A 22,067-nucleotide genomic window follows, 5' to 3' on the forward strand; every position below is an offset into this window, starting at 1 on the left:
AGGAAGAATTTGTAAAACCTGATACGCTGAAACAGTTGGAAGAAATAACTGTAATTTGATAGTCTATTTAAAGAGGCATTAAAGCCATTGTTGCGTCTAAAATAGTATATTTTAAAAATGTTGCTGAATAAATATAAATTTTTGTATTTATAATTGTGGGTCTGTTCACACCAATACAAGTGTGGGAGTTTTCCTTCTCTGCCAGTAAACTTCTATCCCACAGACCATATGTGCACAAATACGAACTGATTTTTTATTTAGCATGAAAAGGTTCTGCCAGTATTCCAATCTTTTCCCCATTGCACACTCTGTTTATTTTCCTATTACAGATTGGCAGAACCTACAGCGCAGGTACGTCAGCTTCATCTCTCTCTATGAGCGCACTACAGGGAAAGACTGGGGCGAGCTGGGGGCACCACCCAAAGACCAAATTCAATGGTACATTTTAGCTAAACAAATGCTGAATTTAAACGTTTCAACAGCCTCATTATAGCATATTTTCCCAAAGTTTTATTCAACATTGGCTAACCCTTTAACCATTCATGGTTTGGATAGCACATGCAATTCTATAACACGTGATTTACTTCTAATTTGTTCGGATATCAAAATTGACTTTGTTAGTTTGTTTTATTGGCATCCTTTGTTCAAAAAAATACCTAGTTAGTGATAATAATAGGCTCAGCGATACACTATTGGGAGCTAACTGATGACTGGTGACTACACACATATGCCTCTTGCTATTGGCTCACCAGATATGTTCCACTACTAGGTTACATAGTGCAATGCATGCTTTAACCATGGCCTAGTTTCCATTGCTGTTGTAGACTGTGTAAACTGGTGGTAAAATAAAAAATGTCCCCATAGACTTTAATGTGCACACTTTCTGTGGCACCAGATCCTACTGATCATATGCAAGAATTCACAGTAAATACATATAAGCATTTTGTTATTGACTGATGACTGACACATTACGTTAAATTTAATTTAAATAAACTATATAGGCGGCATCTCTTTCTATCAATAAATATTAACACACCTAAAATTAACTAACAAAGTTCACTGTATTCTGTGTTTTGTTATTTTAATTCATTTTAAGACTGTTAAACATTTTCTTTTGTTTAGTTTAATAAGTGGAATACATTTTATTTACTATGGTAATCTGACAATGTAAAATGTATATATTATTGTGATAAGCTATTTTTCACAGTGTTGAGCTGTATTGGTGTATATTTATGTTGTATTGATGATGTATAGTTATGTGCTTAACAGAATTTCCCTATTACGGAGCTTGATGACACCCAAACCTTACTTCCATAAAAAGTGGATGAGACCCCAATATTCTAACTATAGGCTAGATTATTTAGCGCTCCTGTTCCCATGTTAACTTTGGTAGAGGTAAGCTTTTTGGGCGCGCGTCGCATGCAGTATTATTTAGATTATTTAGCACTCCTGTTCCCATGTTAACTTCAGTAGAAGTAAGCTTTTTGGGCGCGCGTTGCATGCGTATTACAATTTGCAAGTAAAACGTTTTTGCACGAGCACTAACTGACACGTGAAAACAGCTGAACTTTGAATATCGCAATTGTAGAATTCAACGGAGCGCAAAAAGTGGAAAAGAAACTAATACTCCACTCATGTTTAACCAAAGTGAGGAAATCCGACATGATATATCAGTATTTCACATTCTTTCTATATGTATATGATTTTTTTTGGTATAATATATATCTATACCTTTATATATAGATAGATGATTATGTATTGGTATAGCTATATACAGATATATATAGGAATGTATATACATACTTAGAACATATTCCCCTATGTGAAGAACATTGAAATGTGAACTATGTATAGTAAAGACAAAGTAAAACACTTTATTAAATATGAATATTGCATAAATATGTGTTTTTTATGGTTTCAGCTACTTGACTCCAAAGGGCTCCAATGCACTTATAAATATGTATTTATGTGTTTATATGTGTGTATATATGTCTGTAATACTGTATATATATATATATATATATATATATATATATATATATATATATATATTAACAGTAAAGAGAAAAGCACCAGCGCTAGCGTCCAATAGTAATAACAGACTACCTCTAGTCTGTAGTTAGAAATGCCAAATGTTCCCAAAGATTAAAAAAACAAACACAGTAATCATAAATCAATGTAAATAATAATTTGCTGAAAAAGAGCGTAGGAGGTTGTGCTGCTTAACATATGATACAGTGTACTCCTTACAATGTTAATGAAAATAAAAAATAAAGAGAAAATCAAAAAGCTTAAGCGCACAGAAACAGTCTCTGTCACGCCACTGAGCTTCCTTTCCTGTGGCCGTTGCCACGGACACCGTCGTCTCTTTTCGGTTGCTGGGGTGGTTCCTATGGACGTGGCGGTGCTCTGGGCGCACTTGCTGCAACGTCATCCCTTGAGCCTCCTGGAACTGTTCCTTGGCGCGAACCTGGGGCTATGTAAGTACCTCTGTTCTCTACTTACATTGCCCATTATAGGTGTTACTTTTCGTGCTCCTGGGTGCTGTGTACTTTATTACTGGATTGCTTTTATGTTACTGAACTCTGCCTGTCTGACTACTCTGCTTGTTTAACCCTTAAAGTGCTGGATTGCTATTACATTACTGAACTCTACTTGTATGACTACTCTGTTTGTTTAACCCTTAAAGTGCTGGATTGCCATAACGTTACTGAACTCTGCCTGTCTGACTACTCTGCTTGCTTAACCCTAAAGTGCTGGATAGCCATAAGGTTGCTGAACTCTGCCTGTCTGACTACTCTGCTTGATTAACCCTAAAGTGCTGGATTGCCTTAATGTTGCTGAACTCTGCCTGTCTCACCACTCTGCCTGCTTAACCCCTGAACTGTTGGATTGCTATACTGGTACCGAACGCTGCCTGCCTGACCATTCTATTGGTTTACTCCTGAACTGCCTTACTACTGGATTTCCTTCCTGTTGCCACTAAGGACTCCCTGCCTACTGTGACTACTGCTTATCTTATTTTACAAACTTTCTCTGCTCTGGGATATTTCCTATCATTCCACTTGACGCCGGGATAAGAAGACTACTGGCCAAGTTTGGTCTGATAGAGGAATATCCCACGAGCATTACATTATACTTGGGCCATGGACCCAAATGAGGTAGCAAGAGCAGTCTCTCCTCAAGGACAGATGTTGGGAACCCATACCATACGCTTGCAGAGTGTGGATTCTAAACTAGAGGCTATAACCGCTATGCTCGTCTCATTGCAGAGAAGAATGCTGCTCCTGTTGTTACACAGCCGGTCTCTGCTCCTAGTGCTGCAACTTCTTCCCCTGCTTCTGGAAGTATACTCCGGATACCATTGCCTGACACATATGATGGTAATACTGTTTGTAGGGGTTTTGTCAACCAGTGCCGGTTGCACTTTCGTAATGATCCTCACACCTTCCAGGCTCATTAGTCAAATTTTTTTATTTTTTTATTATTTCTTTATTGAAAGACAAGGCCCTAGCCTGGGTCTCTCCCCTTTTGGAACAGAGCGCTCAACTCCTGAACGATGCTGATGCCTTCATTTCTGCATTATCTTATGTGTTTGGGACCTCCGGCCGCGCCTCTGCTGCAGAGTTTTCTCTCCTGGATCTCCACCAGAGCAATAGAACTGTGGCACAATACGCCATCGAGTTTCGCACCTTGGCACTTGAGACCAGTTGGGATGTCAGTGCTCTCAAGGCAGCCTATAGAAAAGGGTTGCATGAACACATCAAAGACGAACTTACTTATCGTGATGTTCCTTCTTCCCTGGATACATTTATAACACCTTGTATCTGTCTAGATTCTCGCTTCCAGGAGAGCCAAGCTGAGAGAGACAGAACTCGTAGAATCCTTCCCTCTCGTCCTCTTACTCGTCTGGTCTCTAGACTATCCTCTACCCCCTCAGCACCTCCAGTAACCTCTGTAGAGGAACCCATGGATCTCTCCTCCCTCAAGTCCTCTGAATCCGAAAGAAAGAGAAGAAGGAGATCGAGACTGTTTCTATTGTGGTTCTAACTCACACCAGCTTAAGAATTGTGATATTCTGCCGGGAAAAGCCAATGCATAGAGGATAATATTGGGGTACCTCTAACGGTGGTCACTACTAAATCCCCTCACTCCTCTCGGATCCTGGTACCTGTTACCCTGACCTTCCTTCAGAATTCTGTCCACGCCCAAGCCTTTTTCGATTCAGGGGCAGCTGGAAATTTTCTTGATCACCGTTTTATGATTCTGGCAGGCTCCTCTTCTGCAGAAAAAGCAATGTCTCAAGATAGCTACGCTGGATGGCACTCCCCTTGGATCAGGTTTAATCCATTTCAAATCAGCACCCCTAACCCTGACTGTGGGAGTCCTTCATACCGAACAGTTGCAGTTCAATGTCATTCATTCTCCAGCACAACCTGTCATCCTTGGTCTCCTGCCTTGCTAAGGTTACTCCTCTGCACCCATAGCCAGTCTACAGACCCCTTCAAGCTTTCCCTCAGTATATGCAGATTTCACAGATGTGTTTGAAAAGAAAGCATCTGATGTTCTGCTACCCCACCGTCCTTACGACTGCAAAATCGACCCCTTTCCTGGAGCCCCACTTCCTAAAGGGAGGACTTATTCACTCTCCAAAGCTGAAACCAAGGCCATGGAGGAGTATATTCAAGAAAACCTAGCTAAAGGTTTTATTCGCCCTTCCTCTTCTCCTGCTGGGGCTGGCTGGCTTCTTTTTTGTCAGTAAGAAGGATGGTGGGCTCAGACCCTGTATTGACTACAGAGCCCTAAACAACATCACTATCAAGAATCGCTATCCCATTCCTTTGATCACTGAACTTTACAATTCACTTCAGAATGCTCGCTACTTCACTAAGCTAGACCTAAGTGGGGCGTACAATCTTATTTGTATCTTCCCAGGGCATGAATGGAGGACTGCCTTCAACATGAGATCAGGGCATTACAAATACCTTGTAATGCCCTTTGGGCTGTGTAATGCCCCGGCAGTCTTTCAAGCATTTGTCAACGATGTCTTCCATGACATCCTCAATCACACTGTCATCCTCTATCTGGATGACATCCTTATTTTCTCCTCCACCCTGGAGGAGCATTATGAACATGTAAGACAGGTACTTCTTCGCCTCAGGGACAATTCTCTGGTAGCCAAACTGGAGAAATGTGAGTTTGATCGATTTCAGATCCAGTTCCTTGGTTATGTCATCTCAAAGGAGGGCTTTGCCATGGATCCTTCTAAGCTTACCCCAGTTCTGGAATGGCCTCAACCCACCTCATTAAAAGAACTACAGAGATTCTTGGGGTTTTCCAATTATTACCGCAAGTTTATAAAGAACTTTTCCCAAGTAGTTGCTCTACTCACTGAGCTAACTAAACGGAACAGAGACTGCAAGAGTTGCCCGCCTGCAGCCATGGATGCCTTCTCTCGTCTGAAAAAGGCCTTTTTTCTGCTCCTGTGCTCCGCCATCCTGATCCTGATCTGCAGTTCACTTTAGAGGTTGACGCCTCCGAGATAGGAGCTGGAGCGATCTTAACCCAAAGGGATCCTTTAACCTCCAAGTTGCACCCTGTAGCCTTTTTCTCCAAACGCTTTACTCCTGCTGAGAGAAGTTACGATGTGGGTAATCGTGAACTCTTAGCCATTAAGATGGCCCTGACTGAATGGCGTCATTGGCTAGAGGGTACTGCCAACCCCATTCAGATTCTCACTGACCACAAGTATCTGACGTATCTAGAGACTGCTCATCGACTCAATCCTCGACAGGCCAGGTGGGCCTTGTTATTTTCCCGTTTCAACTTTTCCCGTTACATCCGAACCTACGCACCCATTTGCTATTCTGGGCTCATGATAGCAAATTATCAGGACATCCTGTTTTGACAAGAACTTTTAAGCTTCTTTCCCAACATGTATGGTGGCCTACCATGAAGTCTGACTCTCAGCATTATGTAAAGGCCTGCATGGCTTGTGCTGCCAAGATGACTACCCAATCCTTGCCTCCTGGCTTGCTCCAACCATGGACACACATAAACAACCTTGGACACACATAACAATGGATTTCATTGTAGACCTCCCTTATTCTGATCATCATACGGTTATCTGGGTTGTGGTGGATCGCTTTTCCAGACTTGCTCATTTAATACCCTTAAACAAGCTACCCTCTGCCCAAGAATTATCGTCTCTTTTTCTGTTACATGTGGTATGACTACATGGCATTCCTGTGAACATTGTTTCCAACAGAGGTCCTCAATTCATCTCTACCTTTTGGAAAGCTTCTTGCAAATTAATGGAAAACACTGTTTACTTGTCTTCTGGCTACCATCCCCAGACTAATGGGCCGACGGAGAGAGCGAATCAGGATCTTGAAACCTATCTCAGAGCTTATGGTAATTCTCTTCATACCAATTGGTCTGCATTGTTGCCCTTAGCCGAACTGGCAAAGAACACTCATTGGCACTCTTCTTTACGATGTTCTCCATTTCAAGCCGCAGCAGGCTACCAACCTTGTGTCTTTCCTCTTTCCGCTCAGTCAACAGGGGTGCCTGCTGCAGACCGACATGTTACTAACCTCACTACTCATTGGCAACATATTCGCTCTTAGTTACATTCAGTTGTCTCCAGATACAAGAGGTTTGCTGATCATCATCGACTTACTGTTCGTGCCTTTTTGGAAGGAGAACGTGTCTGGGTCTCTACTCGACATGTTCGTCTATGTCAACCCAGTCATAAATTAGGGCCCAGATACATCAGCCCTTATAGAGTCCTTAAAAGACTGTCTCCTGTTGCCAATAAAGTGGCCTTGCCCAGAATCCTGTGCATACACAGAGTCTTTCACATCTCACTACTCAAGCCCTATATCAAGAACAGATATACCCGACCTCCTCCTCCGCTCTTAATTCATGGTGAACCTGAGTACGAGGTTGCAAAGATACTGGACTCCAGATACATGAACAGGCAACTGCAGTACCTTGTGCATTGGAAGGGTTACTCTGTGGCAGATCGTTCCTGGATTCCTGCCTGTGATGTGCATGCTCCTTCTTTGGTCTCCAGGTTTCACTCTGCTCATCCCTCCAAGCCTTGTTAGGGTTCTTGAGGTACCATTTAAGAAGAGGGCTCTGTCATGCCGCTCTGCTTCCTTTCCTGTGGCCATTGCCATGGATGCAGTCGGCTCTTTCCGGTTGCTGGGGTGGTTGCTATGGATGCGGCTGTGCTCTGGGTGCACTTGCTGCGATGTCATTCCTCTGAGCTCCTGGAACTGTTCCTTGGTACGAACCTGGGGCTATGTAAGTACCTTGGTTCTCTACTTACATTGCCCAAGTATAGGTGTTACTTTTCGTTTTCCTGGGTGCTGTGTACTTTATTACTAGATTACTATTATGTTACTGAACTCTGCCTGTCTTACAACTCTGCTTGTTTAACCCTTAAAGGACTGGATTTCTATTACGTTACTGAACTCTGCCTGTCTGACTACTCTGCTTGCTTAACCCTAAACTGCTGGATTGCCATAACATTGCTGAACTCTGCCTGTCTGACTACTCTGCTTGCTTAACCCTAAAGTGCTGGATTGTCTTAACGTTGCTGAACTCTGCCTGTCTCACCACTCTGCCTGCTTAACCCCTGAACTGTTGGATTGCTATACTGGTACCGAACTCTGCCTGCCTGACCATTCTATTGGTTTACCCCTGAACTGTTATATTACTGGATTTCCTTTTGTTGCTGACTCCTGCCTGTTCCTGGTCCTTCTACTGGTTTACCCCTGAACTGTCTTACTACTGGATTTCCTTCCTGTTGCCGCTAAGGACTACCCTGCCTACTGTGAGTACTGCTTACCTCATTTTACAGACTTTCTCTACTCTGGGATATTTCCTATCATTCCACTTGATGCCGGGATAAGAAGACTACTGACCAAGTTTGGTCTGATAGAGGAATATCCCACGAGCATTACAGTCTCTACGTGAGATAATGAAAAATAAAAATGCAAAAGTCCAGACGGTGCAATCTACAGTATGTAGAGGCTACACCTTTCACCATATTCCAAGTGCAGGGTATCAGGCAAATGTGTATAAAATCTTCTTACCAGATCTCACCTCAATCGTAAGAGGTAAGAGTGATGCTCTGTATAAGGGGAGAGGAATCTGTGTCCACCCTTCGGTCTTTATGGGGTGTTGTCTTGTAGTGGTTGATCCAACTCACTTTAACAATGGCTTATTGTGTCCTCCTCCCTCTCCCACAAGCTCCATTACTCGGCTCTGGGAGGATGTCGGCTCACTAGGGGCTGGGGCCGCACAGTCTCTCTCTGGGAAGGAAGCAAGGGAGGGAAGGATAGAGGACAGAATGAGAGGGAAGGAGGTGGCCTTTTTCTGCTTGTCCTTATTATTCCACATCCCCTTCCCAGCCTCATGCCATGAGGAGCTAGGCAGCCATATTGTGAAGCTGTGAGATCTGACAAGTCCTCCATCCTCCTCCTATAACGGCCCACAGAGCCACCTCCCTCTCATTCTGTCCTCTATCCTTCCCTCCCTCGATTCCTCCCCAGAGAGAGACTGCGTGGCCCCAGCCCCTAGTGAGCCGACATCCTCCCGGAGCAGGAGGAACCAATCTACTCCGGAAAAACTACAATAAGCCATTGTTAAAGTGAGTTGGATCAACCACAACTAGACAACACTCCATAAAGACCGAAGGGTGGACACAGATTCCTCTCCCCTTATACAGAGCATCACTCTTACCTCATACGATGGAGGTGAGATCTGGTAAGAAGATTTTATACACATTTGCCTAATACCCTGCACTTGGAATATGATGAAAGGTGTAGCCTCTACATAGATTGCAACATCTGGACTTTTGCATTTTTATTTATCATTATCTCACGTAGAGACTGTTTCTGTGCGCTTAAGCTTTTTGATTTTCTGTTTATTTTTTATTTATATATATATATATATACATACATACATACATATTTAGATATGTGTATTTATGTAACTCTATGTTAAAGCCCTTTGCAGACCTTTTTTTTCTAACACCTGAGCCCTCATATCTTTGAGACCTTATAACTTTATTATGCAATCTTTTTATATATATATATATATATATATATATATATATATACAGGTAGCCCTCAGTTTACGCCGGGGTTAGGTTCCAGGAGGAATGGTTGTAAATTGAAACCGTTGTAAATTGAAACCCAGTTTATAATGTAAGTCAATGGGAAGTCATCCCTTGAGCCTCCTGGAACTGTTCCTTGGCGCGAACCTGGGGCTATGTAAGTACCTCTGTTCTCTACTTACATTGCCCATTATAGGTGTTACTTTTCGTGCTCCTGGGTGCTGTGTACTTTATTACTGGATTGCTTTTATGTTACTGTACTCTGCCTGTCTGACTACTCTGCTTGTTTAACCCTTAAAGTGCTGGATTGCTATTACATTACTGAACTCTACTTGTATGACTACTCTGTTTGTTTAACCCTTAAAGTGCTGGATTGCCATAACGTTACTGAACTCTGCCTGTCTGACTACTCTGCTTGCTTAACCCTAAAGTGCTGGATTGCCATAAGGTTGCTGAACTCTGCCTGTCTGACTACTCTGCTTGATTAACCCTAAAGTGCTGGATTGCCTTAATGTTGCTGAACTCTGCCTGTCTCACCACTCTGCCTGCTTAACCCCTGAACTGTTGGATTGCTATACTGGTACCGAACGCTGCCTGCCTGACCATTCTATTGGTTTACTCCTGAACTGCCTTACTACTGGATTTCCTTCCTGTTGCCACTAAGGACCCCCTGCCTACTGTGACTACTGCTTATCTTATTTTACAAACTTTCTCTGCTCTGGGATATTTCCTATCATTCCACTTGACGCCGGGATAAGAAGACTACTGGCCAAGTTTGGTCTGATAGAGGATTATCCCACGAGCATTACATTATACTTGGGCCATGGACCCAAATGAGGTAGCATGAGCAGTCTCTCCTCAAGGACAGATGTTGGGAACCCATACCATACGCTTGCAGAGTGTGGATTCTAAACTAGAGGCTATAACCGCTATTCTCGTCTCATTGCAGAGAAGAATGCTGCTCCTGTTGTTACACAGCCGGTCCCTGCTCCTAGTGCTGCAACTTCTTCCCCTGCTTCTGGAAGTATACTCCGGATACCATTGCCTGACACATATGATGGTAATACTGTTTGTAGGGGTTTTGTCAACCAGTGCCGGTTGCACTTTCGTAATGATCCTCACACCTTCCAGGCTCATTAGTCTAAGATCACTTTTATTATTTCTTTATTGAAAGACAAGGCCCTAGCCTGGGTCTCTCCCCTTTTGGAACAGAGCGCTCAACTCCTGAACGATGCTGATGCCTTCATTTCTGCATTATCTTATGTGTTTGGGACCTCCGGCCGCGCCTCTGCTGCAGCGTTTTCTCTCCTGGATCTCCACCAGAGCAATAGAACTGTGGCACAATACGCCATCGAGTTTCGCGCCTTGGCACTTGAGACCAGTTGGGATGTCAGTGCTCTCAAGGCAGCCTATAGAAAAGGGTTGCATGAACGCATCAAAGACGAACTTACTTATTGTGATGTTCCTTCTTCCCTGGATACATTTATAACACCTTGTATCTGTCTAGATTCTCGCTTCCAGGAGAGCCAAGCTGAGAGAGACAGAACACGTAGAATCCTTCCCTCTCGTCCTCTTACTCGTCTGGTCTCTAGACTATCCTCTACCCCCTCAGCACCTCCAGTAACCTCTGTAGAGGAACCCATGGATCTCTCCTCCCTCAAGTCCTCTGAATCCGAAAGAAAGAGAAGAAGGAGATCGAGACTGTTTCTATTGTGGTTCTAACTCACACCAGCTTAAGAATTGTGATATTCTGCCGGGAAAAGCCAATGCATAGAGGATAATATTGGGGTACCTCTAACGGTGGTCACTACTAAATCCCCTCACTCCTCTCGGATCCTGGTACCTGTTACCCTGACCTTCCTTCAGAATTCTGTCCACGCTCAAGCCTTTTTTGATTCAGGGGCAGCTGGAAATTTTCTTGATCACCGTTTTATGATTCTGGCAGGCTCCTCTTCTGCAGAAAAAGCAATGTCTCAAGATAGCTACGCTGGATGGCACTCCCCTTGGATCAGGTTTAATCCATTTCAAATTAGCACCCCTAACCCTGACTTTCATACCGAACAGTTGCAGTTCGATGTCATTCATTCTCCAGCACAACCTGTCATCCTTGGTCTTCCTTGGCTTCGTATACACAATTCACAGTTTGACTGTGCTGAGGGATAGTTGGCCTCCTGGGGTACATCCTGCTTCCACTCCTGCCTTGCTAAGGTTACTCCTCTGCACCCATAGCCAGTCTACAGACCCCTTCAAGCTTTCCCTCAGTATATGCAGATTTCACAGATGTGTTTGAAAAGAAAGCATCTGATGTTCTGCCACCCCACCGTCCTTACGACTGCAAAATCGACCCCTTTCCTGGAGCCCCACTTCCTAAAGGGAGGACTTATTCACTCTCCAAAGCTGAAACCAAGGCCATGGAGGAGTATATTCAAGAAAACCTAGCTAAAGGTTTTATTCGCCCTTCCTCTTCTCCTGCTGGGGCTGGCTTCTTTTTTGTCAGTAAGAAGGATGGTGGGCTCAGACCCTGTATTGACTACAGAGCCCTAAACAACATCACTATCAAGAATCGCTATCCCATTCCTTTGATCACTGAACTTTACAATTCACTTCAGAATGCTCGCTACTTCACTAAGCTAGACCTAAGTGGGGCGTACAATCTTATTTGTATCTTCCCAGGGCATGAATGGAGGACTGCCTTCAACATGAGATCAGGGCATTACAAATACCTTGTAATGCCCTTTGGGCTGTGTAATGCCCCGGCAGTCTTTCAAGCATTTGTCAACGATGTCTTCCATGACATCCTCAATCACACTGTCATCCTCTATCTGGATGACATCCTTATTTTCTCCTCCACCCTGGAGGAGCATTATGAACATGTAAGACAGGTACTTCTTCGCCTCAGGGACAATTCTCTGGTAGCCAAACTGGAGAAATGTGAGTTTGATCGATTTCAGATCCAGTTCCTTGGTTATGTCATCTCAAAGGAGGGCTTTGCCATGGATCCTTCTAAGCTTACCCCAGTTCTGGAATGGCCTCAACCCACCTCATTAAAAGAACTACAGAGATTCTTGGGGTTTTCCAATTATTACCGCAAGTTTATAAAGAACTTTTCCCAAGTAGTTGCTCTACTCACTGAGCTAACTAAACGGAACAGAGACTGCAAGAGTTGCCCGCCTGCAGCCATGGATGCCTTCTCTCGTCTGAAAAAGGCCTTTTTTTCTGCTCCTGTGCTCCGCCATCCTGATCCTGATCTGCAGTTCACTTTAGAGGTTGACGCCTCCGAGATAGGAGCTGGAGCGATCTTAACCCAAAGGGATCCTTTAACCTCCAAGTTGCACCCTGTAGCCTTTTTCTCCAAACGCTTTACTCCTGCTGAGAGAAGTTACGATGTGGGTAATCGTGAACTCTTAGCCATTAAGATGGCCCTGACTGAATGGCGTCATTGGCTAGAGGGTACTGCCAACCCCATTCAGATTCTCACTGACCACAAGTATCTGACGTATCTAGAGACTGCTCATCGACTCAATCCTCGACAGGCCAGGTGGGCCTTGTTATTTTCCCTTTTCAACTTTGTAATCTCTTATCTTCCTGGGACTAAAAATAAAAAGTCTGATGCACCTTTCCCGTCAGTTCCCTCAGTCTAGTGACTCTTCTGAAGCTTCTATAGAACACATCATACCACCTTTCATGTGTGGTTGCTCAACGTAACACCACTCTACTTAACAGTTTGCAACGTGGTCAGTCTAGAAAGCCTCCTGAAGCCCCAGCGGCTCCTGATATCTTTTTTGTACATCCGAACCTACGCACCCATTTGCTATTCTGGGCTCATGATAGCAAATTATCAGGACATCCTGTTTTGACAAGAACTTTTAAGCTTCTTTCCCAACATGTATGGTGGCCTACCATGAAGTCTGACTCTCAGCATTATGTAAAGGCCTGCATGGCTTGTGCTGCCAAGATGACTACCCAATCCTTGCCTCCTGGCTTGCTCCAACCATGGACACACATAAACAACCTTGGACACACATAACAATGGATTTCATTGTAGACCTCCCTTATTCTGATCATCATATGGTTATCTGGGTTGTGGTGGATCGCTTTTCCAGACTTGCTCATTTAATACCCTTAAACAAGCTACCCTCTGCCCAAGAATTATCGTCTCTTTTTCTGTTACATGTAGTATGACTACATGGCATTCCTGTGAACATTGATTCCAACAGAGGTCCTCAATTCATCTCTACCTTTTGGAAAGCTTCTTGCAAATTAATGGGAAACACTGTTTACTTGTCTTCTGGCTACCATCCCCAGACTAATGGGCTGATGGAGAGAGCAAATCAGGATCTTGAAACCTATCTCAGAGCTTATGATAATTCTCTTCATACCAATTGGTCTGCATTGTTGCCCTTAGCCGAACTGGCAAAGAACACTCATTGGCACTCTTCTTTACGATGTTCTCCATTTCAAGCCGCAGCAGGCTACCAACCTTGTGTCTTTCCTCTTTCCGCTCAGTCAACAGGGGTGCCTGCTGTAGACCGACATGTTACTAACCTCACTACTCATTGGCAACGTATTCGCTCTTAGTTACATTCAGTTGTCTCCAGATACAAGAGGTTTGCTGATCATCATCGACTTACTGTTCGTGCCTTTTTGGTAGGAGAACGTGTCTGGGTCTCTACTCGACATGTTCGTCTATGTCAACCCAGTCATAAATTAGGGCCCAGATACATCAGCCCTTATAGAGTCCTTAAAAGACTGTCTCCTGTTGCCAATAAAGTGGCCTTGCCCAGAATCCTGTGCATACACCGAGTCTTTCACATCTCACTACTCAAGCCCTATATCAAGAACAGATATACCCGACCTCCTCCTCCGCTCTTAATTCATGGTGAACCTGAGTACGAGGTTGCAAAGATACTGGACTCCAGATACATGAACAGGCAACTGCAGTACCTTGTGCATTGGAAGGGTTACTCTGTGGCAGATCGTTCCTGGATTCCTGCCTGTGATGTGCATGCTCCTTCTTTGGTCTCCAGGTTTCACTCTGCTCATCCCTCCAAGCCTTGTTAGGGTTCTTGAGGTACCATTTAAGAAGAGGGCTCTGTCATGCCGCTCTGCTTCCTTTCCTGTGGCCATTGCCATGGATGCAGTCGGCTCTTTCCGGTTGCTGGGGTGGTTGCTATGGATGCGGCTGTGCTCTGGGTGCACTTGCTGCGATGTCATTCCTCTGAGCTCCTGGAACTGTTCCTTGGTACGAACCTGGGGCTATGTAAGTACCTTGGTTCTCTACTTACATTGCCCAAGTATAGGTGTTACTTTTCGTTCTCCTGGGTGCTGTGTACTTTATTACTGGATTACTATTATGTTACTGAACTCTGCCTGTCTTACAACTCTGCTTGTTTAACCCTTAAAGGGCTGGATTTCTATTACGTTACTGAACTCTGCCTGTCTGACTACTCTGCTTGCTTAACCCTAAACTGCTGGATTGCCATAACATTGCTGAACTCTGCCTGTCTGACTACTCTGCTTGCTTAACCCTAAAGTGCTGGATTGTCTTAACGTTGCTGAACTCTGCCTGTCTCACCACTCTGCCTGCTTAACCCCTGAACTGTTGGATTGCTATACTGGTACCGAACTCTGCCTGCCTGACCATTCTATTGGTTTACCCCTGAACTGTTATATTACTGGATTTCCTTTTGTTGCTGACTCCTGCCTGTTCCTGGTCCTTCTACTGGTTTACCCCTGAACTGTCTTACTACTGGATTTCCTTCCTGTTGCCGCTAAGGACTACCCTGCCTACTGTGAGTACTGCTTACCTCATTTTACAGACTTTCTCTACTCTGGGATATTTCCTATCATTCCACTTGATGCCGGGATAAGAAGACTACTGACCAAGTTTGGTCTGATAGAGGAATATCCCACGAGCATTACAGTCTCTACGTGAGATAATGAAAAATAAAAATGCAAAAGTCCAGACGGTGTAATCTACAGTATGTAGAGGCTACACCTTTCACCATATTCCAAGTGCAGGGTATCAGGCAAATGTGTATAAAATCTGTTTACCAGATCTCACCTCAATCGTAAGAGATAAGAGTGATGCTCTGTATAAGGGGAGAGGAATCTGTGTCCACCCTTCGGTCTTTATGGGGTGTTGTCTTGTAGTGGTTGATCCAACTCACTTTAACAATGGCTTATTGTAGTTTTTCCGGAGCAGATCGGTTTTGACATTTTCTCGTATTTTCTTTTCTAGTAATTTAAATGAGGGATTGTCCTCTCCTGCAGAGAGGCCTCCGTTTTGGGGTTGTATCCTCCTCCCTCTCCCACAAGCTCCATTACTCGGCTCTGGGAGGATTTCGGCTCACTAGGGGCTGGGGCTGCACAGTCTCTCTCTGGGAAGGAAGCAAGGGAGGGAAGGATAGAGGACAGAATGAGAGGGAAGGAGGTGGCCTTTTTCTGCTTGTCCTTATTATTCCACATCCCCTTCCCAGCCTCATGCCATGAGGAGCTAGGCAGCCATATTGTGAAGCTGTGAGATCTGACAAGTCCTCCATCCTCCTCCTATAACGGCCCACAGAGCCACCTCCCTCCCTCTCATTCTGTCCTCTATCCTTCCCTCCCTCAATTCCTCCCCAGAGAGAGACTGCGTGGCCCCAGCCCCAAGTGAGCCGACATCCTCCCGGAGCAGGAGGAACCAATCTACTCCGGAAAAACTACAATAAGCCATTGTTAAAGTGAGTTGGATCAACCACAACTAGACAACACTCCATAAAGACCGAAGGGTGGACACAGATTCCTCTCCCCTTATACAGAGCATCACTCTTACCTCATACGATTGAGGTGAGATCTGGTAAGAAGATTTTATACACATTTGCCTAATACCCTGCACTTGGAATATGATGAAAGGTGTAGCCTCTACATAGATTGCAACATCTGGACTTTTGCATTTTTATTTATCATTATCTCACGTAGAGACTGTTTCTGTGCGCTTAAGCTTTTTGATTTTCTGTTTATTTTTTATTTATATATATATATATACATACATACATATTTAGACATGTGTATTTATGTAACTCTATGTTAAAGCCCTTTGCAGACCTTTTTTTTCTAACACCTGAGCCCTCATATCTTTGAGACCTTATAACTTTATTATGCAATCTTTTTATATATATATATATATATATATATATATATATATATATATATATATATATACAGGTAGCCCTCAGTTTACGCCGGGGTTAGGTTCCAGGAGGAATGGTTGTAAATTGAAACCGTTGTAAATTGAAACCCAGTTTATAATGTAAGTCAATGGGAAGTCATCCCTTGAGCCTCCTGGAACTGTTCCTTGGCGCGAACCTGGGGCTATGTAAGTACCTCTGTTCTCTACTTACATTGCCCATTATAGGTGTTACTTTTCGTGCTCCTGGGTGCTGTGTACTTTATTACTGGATTGCTTTTATGTTACTGAACTCTGCCTGTCTGACTACTCTGCTTGTTTAACCCTTAAAGTGCTGGATTGCTATTACATTACTGAACTCTACTTGTATGACTACTCTGTTTGTTTAACCCTTAAAGTGCTGGATTGCCATAACGTTACTGAACTCTGCCTGTCTGACTACTCTGCTTGCTTAACACTAAAGTGCTGGATTGCCATAAGGTTGCTGAACTCTGCCTGTCTGACTACTCTGCTTGATTAACCCTAAAGTGCTGGATTGCCTTAATGTTGCTGAACTCTGCCTGTCTCACCACTCTGCCTGCTTAACCCCTGAACTGTTGGATTGCTATACTGGTACCGAACGCTGCCTGCCTGACCATTCAATTGGTTTACTCCTGAACTGCCTTACTACTGGATTTCCTTCCTGTTGCCACTAAGGACCCCCTGCCTACTGTGACTACTGCTTATCTTATTTTACAAACTTTCTCTGCTCTGGGATATTTCCTATCATTCCACTTGACGCCGGGATAAGAAGACTACTGGCCAAGTTTGGTCTGATAGAGGAATATCCCACGAGCATTACATTATGCTTGGGCCATGGACCCAAATGAGGTAGCAAGAGCAGTCTCTCCTCAAGGACAGATGTTGGGAACCCATACCATACGCTTGCAGAGTGTGGATTCTAAACTAGAGGCTATAACCGCTATGCTCGTCTCATTGCAGAGAAGAATGCTGCTCCTGTTGTTACACAGCCGGTCCCTGCTCCTAGTGCTGCAACTTCTTCCCCTGCTTCTGGAAGTATACTCCAGATACCATTGCCTGACACATATGATGGTAATACTGTTTGTAGGGGTTTTGTCAACCAGTGCCGGTTGCACTTTCGTAATGATCCTCACACCTTCCAGGCTCATTAGTCTAAGATCACTTTTATTATTTCTTTATTGAAAGACAAGGCCCTAGCCTGGGTCTCTCCCCTTTTGGAACAGAGCGCTCAACTCCTGAACAATGCTGATGCCTTCATTTCTGCATTATCTTATGTGTTTGGGACCTCCGGCCGCGCCTCTGCTGCAGAGTTTTCTCTCCTGGATCTCCACCAGAGCAATAGAACTGTGGCACAATACGCCATCGAGTTTCGCACCTTGGCACTTGAGACCAGTTGGGATGTCAGTGCTCTCAAGGCAGCCTATAGAAAAGGGTTGCATGAACGCATCAAAGACGAACTTACTTATCGTGATGTTCCTTCTTCCCTGGATACATTTATAACACCTTGTATCTGTCTAGATTCTCGCTTCCAGGAGAGCCAAGCTGAGAGAGACAGAACTCGTAGAATCCTTCCCTCTCGTCCTCTTACTCGTCTGGTCTCTAGACTATCCTCTACCCCCTCAGCACCTCCAGTAACCTCTGTAGAGGAACCCATGGATCTCTCCTCCCTCAAGTCCTCTGAATCCGAAAGAAAGAGAAGAAGGAGATCGAGACTGTTTCTATTGTGGTTCTAACTCACACCAGCTTAAGAATTGTGATATTCTGCCGGGAAAAGCCAATGCATAGAGGATAATATTGGGGTACCTCTAACGGTGGTCACTACTAAATCCCCTCACTCCTCTCAGATCCTGGTACCTGTTACCCTGACCTTCCTTCAGAATTCTGTCCACGCCCAAGCCTTTTTTGATTCAGGGGCAGCTGGAAATTTTCTTGATCACCGTTTTATGATTCTGGTAGGCTCCTCTTCTGCAGAAAAAGCAATGTCTCAAGATAGCTACGCTGGATGGCACTCCCCTTGGATCAGGTTTAATCCATTTCAAATCAGCACCCCTAACCCTGACTGTGGGAGTCCTTCATACTGAACAGTTGCAGTTCGATGTCATTCATTCTCCAGCACAACCTGTCATCCTTGGTCTTCCTTGGCTTCGTATACACAATTCACAGTTTGACTGTGCTGAGGGATAGTTGGCCTCCTGGGGTACATCCTGCTTCCACTCCTGCCTTGCTAAGGTTACTCCTCTGCACCCATAGCCAGTCTACAGACCCCTTCAAGCTTTCCCTCAGTATATGCAGATTTCACAGATGTGTTTGAAAAGAAAGCATCTGATGTTCTGCCACCCCACCGTCCTTACGACTGCAAAATCGACCCCTTTCCTGGAGCCCCACTTCCTAAAGGGAGGACTTATTCACTCTCCAAAGCTGAAACCAAGGCCATGGAGGAGTATATTCAAGAAAACCTAGCTAAAGGTTTTATTCGCCCTTCCTCTTCTCCTGCTGGGGCTGGCTTCTTTTTTGTCAGTAAGAAGGATGGTGGGCTCAGACCCTGTATTGACTACAGAGCCCTAAACAACATCACTATCAAGAATCGCTATCCCATTCCTTTGATCACTGAACTTTACAGTTCACTTCAGAATGCTCGCTACTTCACTAAGCTAGACCTAAGTGGGGCGTACAATCTTATTTGTATCTTCCCAGGGCATGAATGGAGGACTGCCTTCAACATGAGATCAGGGCATTACAAATACCTTGTAATGCCCTTTGGGCTGTGTAATGCCCCGGCAGTCTTTCAAGCATTTGTCAACGATGTCTTCCATGACATCCTCAATCACACTGTCATCCTCTATCTGGATGACATCCTTATTTTCTCCTCCACCCTGGAGGAGCATTATGAACATGTAAGACAGGTACTTCTTCGCCTCAGGGACAATTCTCTGGTAGCCAAACTGGAGAAATGTGAGTTTGATCGATTTCAGATCCAGTTCCTTGGTTATGTCATCTCAAAGGAGGGCTTTGCCATGGATCCTTCTAAGCTTACCCCAGTTCTGGAATGGCCTCAACCCACCTCATTAAAAGAACTACAGAGATTCTTGGGGTTTTCCAATTATTACCGCAAGTTTATAAAGAACTTTTCCCAAGTAGTTGCTCTACTCACTGAGCTAACTAAACGGAACAGAGACTGCAAGAGTTGCCCGCCTGCAGCCATGGATGCCTTCTCTCGTCTGAAAAAGGCCTTTTTTCTGCTCCTGTGCTCCGCCATCCTGATCCTGATCTGCAGTTCACTTTAGAGGTTGACGCCTCCGAGATAGGAGCTGGAGCGATCTTAACCCAAAGGGATCCTTTAACCTCCAAGTTGCACCCTGTAGCCTTTTTCTCCAAACGCTTTACTCCTGCTGAGAGAAGTTACGATGTGGGTAATCGTGAACTCTTAGCCATTAAGATGACCCTGACTGAATGGCGTCATTGGCTAGAGGGTACTGACCACAAGTATCTGACGTATCTAGAGACTGCTCATCGACTCAATCCTCGACAGGCCAGGTGGGCCTTGTTATTTTCCCGTTTCAACTTTGTAATCTCTTATCTTCCTGGGACTAAAAATAAAAAGTCTGATGCACCTTTCCCGTCAGTTCCCTCAGTCTAGTGACTCTTCTGAAGCTTCTATAGAACACATCATACCACCTTTCATGTGTGGTTGCTCAACTTAACACCACTCTACTTAACAGTTTGCAACGTGGTCAGTCTAGAAAGCCTCTTGAAGCCCCCGCGGCTCCTGATATCTTTTTTGTACATCCGAACCTACGCACCCATTTGCTATTCTGGGCGCATGATAGCAAATTATCAGGACATCCTGTTTTGACAAGAACTTTTAAGCTTCTTTCCCAACATGTATGGTGGCCTACCATGAAGTCTGACTCTCAGCATTATGTAAAGGCCTGCATGGCTTGTGCTGCCAAGATGACTACCCAATCCTTGCCTCCTGGCTTGCTCCAACCATGGACACACATAAACAACCTTGGACACACATAACAATGGATTTCATTGTAGACCTCCCTTATTCTGATCATCATACGGTTATCTGGGTTGTGGTGGATCGCTTTTCCAGACTTGCTCATTTAATACCCTTAAACAAGCTACCCTCTGCCCAAGAATTATCGTCTCTTTTTCTGTTACATGTGGTATGACTACATGGCATTCCTGTGAACATTGTTTCCAACAGAGGTCCTCAATTCATCTCTACCTTTTGGAAAGCTTCTTGCAAATTAATGGGAAACACTGTTTACTTGTCTTCTGGCTACCATCCCCAGACTAATGGGCTGACGGAGAGAGCGAATCATGATCTTGAAACCTATCTCAGAGCTTATGATAATTCTCTTCATACCAATTGGTCTGCATTGTTGCCCTTAGCCGAACTGGCAAAGAACACTCATTGGCACTCTTCTTTACGATGTTCTCCATTTCAAGCCGCAGCAGGCTACCAACCTTGTGTCTTTCCTCTTTCCGCTCAGTCAACAGGGGTGCCTGCTGCAGACCGACATGTTACTAACCTCACTACTCATTGGCAACGTATTCGCTCTTAGTTACATTCAGTTGTCTCCAGATACAAGAGGTTTGCTGATCATCATCGACTTACTGTTCGTGCCTTTTTGGTAGGAGAACGTGTCTGGGTCTCTACTCGACATGTTCGTCTATGTCAACCCAGTCATAAATTAGGGCCCAGATACATCAGCCCTTATAGAGTCCTTAAAAGACTGTCTCCTGTTGCCAATAAAGTGGCCTTGCCCAGAATCCTGTGCATACACCGAGTCTTTCACATCTCACTACTCAAGCCCTATATCAAGAACAGATATACCCGACCTCCTCCTCCGCTCTTAATTCATGGTGAACCTGAGTACGAGGTTGCAAAGATACTGGACTCCAGATACATGAACAGGCAACTGCAGTACCTTGTGCATTGGAAGGGTTACTCTGTGGCAGATCGTTCCTGGATTCCTGCCTGTGATGTGCATGCTCCTTCTTTGGTCTCCAGGTTTCACTCTGCTCATCCCTCCAAGCCTTGTTAGGGTTCTTGAGGTACCATTTAAGAAGAGGGCTCTGTCATGCCGCTCTGCTTCCTTTCCTGTGGCCATTGCCATGGATGCAGTCGGCTCTTTCCGGTTGCTGGGGTGGTTGCTATGGATGCGGCTGTGCTCTGGGTGCACTTGCTGCGATGTCATTCCTCTGAGCTCTTGGAACTGTTCCTTGGTACGAACCTGGGGCTATGTAAGTACCTTGGTTCTCTACTTACATTGCCCAAGTATAGGTGTTACTTTTCGTTCTCCTGGGTGCTGTGTACTTTATTACTGGATTACTATTATGTTACTGAACTCTGCCTGTCTGACAACTCTGCTTGTTTAACCCTTAAAGGGCTGGATTTCTATTACGTTACTGAACTCTGCCTGTCTGACTACTCTGCTTGCTTAACCCTAAACTGCTGGATTGCCATAACATTGCTGAACTCTGCCTGTCTGACTACTCTGCTTGCTTAACCCTAAAGTGTTGGATTGTCTTAACGTTGCTGAACTCTGCCTGTCTCACCACTCTGCCTGCTTAACCCCTGAACTGTTGGATTGCTATACTGGTACCGAACTCTGCCTGCCTGACCATTCTATTGGTTTACCCCTGAACTGTTATATTACTGGATTTCCTTTTGTTGCTGACTCCTGCCTGTTCCTGGTCCTTCTACTGGTTTACCCCTGAACTGTCTTACTACTG

Source organism: Bombina bombina, chromosome 5, assembly GCF_027579735.1.
Source record: "Bombina bombina isolate aBomBom1 chromosome 5, aBomBom1.pri, whole genome shotgun sequence".
NCBI lineage: Eukaryota > Metazoa > Chordata > Amphibia > Anura > Bombinatoridae > Bombina > Bombina bombina.